This window comes from Triticum dicoccoides, chromosome 3B (assembly GCF_002162155.2).
Source record: "Triticum dicoccoides isolate Atlit2015 ecotype Zavitan chromosome 3B, WEW_v2.0, whole genome shotgun sequence".
NCBI lineage: Eukaryota > Viridiplantae > Streptophyta > Magnoliopsida > Poales > Poaceae > Triticum > Triticum dicoccoides.
This window is the reverse complement of record NC_041385.1, coordinates 6,889,090-6,891,163: the sequence shown is the minus strand read 5'-3', so window position 1 is coordinate 6,891,163 and position 2,074 is coordinate 6,889,090. Positions and strand designations below refer to the sequence as shown.

At 43.2% G+C, this 2,074-nt stretch overlaps 1 long non-coding RNA gene across 1 annotated transcript; it reads right to left on the bottom strand.

Moving 5' to 3' along the window:
- Window positions 1–1,059: 1,059 nt before the first annotated feature.
- LOC119280453 lies at window positions 1,060–1,557 on the bottom strand. Its single transcript, XR_005138086.1, has 2 exons — window positions 1,458–1,557; window positions 1,060–1,325 (listed from the first exon to the last, which is right to left on the bottom strand). It is a non-coding gene; the product is annotated as an uncharacterized LOC119280453 (long non-coding RNA).
- Between the last annotated feature and the right edge of the window lie 517 nt (window positions 1,558–2,074).

Here is a 2,074-nt window from a genome sequence, read left to right as displayed (position 1 = left end):
CACTCAAAATTTCTTCTAAATCATAAACCACCACACGACCACCTTAATACAGTATACATATACTCATATATGACCGTTAAAACAGAAAAAGTACAACATGAAAGTCATATGAAACATTTAGATGAAGCTACTGGTCAAAGGGGGTTTCAAAAGGTTGACCGTGCGCAACGAATTCTACGAAATTCAACAAAAAATGCTCCAAACATGAACATGAAATTAAGCATTTATGGTCAACGAAACTATGAACCAATCATCTGAATAGAACCACAACATTGATGTGCATCTTTTTCGTGTAGACCTTATCTCAAATCGGAGCGCCGTTGTGTAGATTAGAAGGGACTAGGTGAAAGAGATTAAGCCAAGTCTCGTTAAAACTGGCCACACATATGCATTCCTACGGTATAGCAGAAAGATGTAGATCTACTCATCTACGGCCATCAAAACAGATAACATACAACACAAAAGTCATATGAAACATCGAGATGAAGCTACTGGTCAAGAAAAAAAAATCAACTGGTCCACCATGCGCGACTAATTTGATGAATTTCGTCCAAAATTGCTCCAAATATGAACACAAAATAGAGCATTTATGGTCAACGAAACTACGCACCGGTCATCTAAATGGACCCACAACATCGATGTGCACCTTTTCCATGTAGACATTATCTCAAACGGAGCACCGTTGTGTAGATTAAAAGGGATTAGTAGAAGATTAATTAGAACAGGTGCAAACACATGTACTGGTTGCAGTTAGCTGCACCAGCTCATAGGTAACTGCACCACGAGGGCCACCACGTGCGCCCCTTTGCATTGCTCAAGCCAGGCTCACTGGAAACGGCTGAATCAAGTGTTCCCAACGATGCAGGCCCAGAAGTGCTTTAAAGTTCATGCTATACAGCCCAAACAATGGATCTAGACAACTAAGCAGGCCAAATTCTTACTGCGCAGGTTTGATTGGGCTGTTTACAGGCAACCAAATGCGTCCACGGTGAATATACCGAAAGAATGCTTGCGTAAGTACCGTGTGTTTGTAAAAAAAGAGTTAAGAATAAGCATAGGTACGCTAATTTCATTATTTATCGTCTCAATTACTTAGCACCATGATCGAACATACATAGACGAAAATAATATAAGAGCGGCACTGTTTCATGCTTGCTCCAGGGTCTTGCGGTGCGGCGCCCGTGCTGACATCTCCGGCATGGGCGGCGGTGGCGGCGGAGGATGGACCGGAGACCTTGGAACTGGAGTTGGAGCGACGGGAGACACCTGGCGACCTGGCATCGGCGGCGGAGGACTCGTTGGCCCATGCCTTCCGTCAAGAGCAACTGCGTGCATATGCATGAGCATGAACCATCAATCTTAACCCCAAACATAAATACGTACTGCATGCACAATCATAGCACAATACACACATGATGCCGACGTGGGATTACTAGCCAGTAGTAGTAATTAGTTACCTCTTGCCGCCGACGAGCATGACAGGGAACAGCATATGAGAGCAAGGATGGCAAAGCTGCGTACCAAAGAGGAAGAAGAAGAAGAAGTAGAACACTTCATGCTGCGTTCTCCTTCCTGTCACAGCTTCTCATGTTTTATACTCCCTCCGTTCCAAATTACTCGTCGTTAAAATGGATGTATCTAGAACTAAAATACATCTAGATACATCCATATGTGCGACAAGTAATTCGGAACGGAGGGAGTAGTAGTTAACGCAAATACAACTGCCTACGCCACTCTGACTACAGTCTATATTACTAGTCTATATTCTTGGTCTCCAACATGTATGGTCAAAGTCTTCCCTTGGGTCAACAGGCAGGACATCTTTGGAAATTTTAGCTTGAGAACAAAGAATTGGTGGCGAGCACGGTTGGAAACATATTCATCTCTCGTCTTGTATGGACCAGGGAGTCAACAATATCGGCTATACCAATCATGCAGCTTGTCGGCACCCAAAAGAAGATAGTTTCTTTGAATTGCTAGCTTATTACTCCCTCCGCCCTCTAATATAAGTGCACTTTTTACACTAATACACCACCCCCTAATATAAAAGTGTTTTTTTACACTAATACGGAGT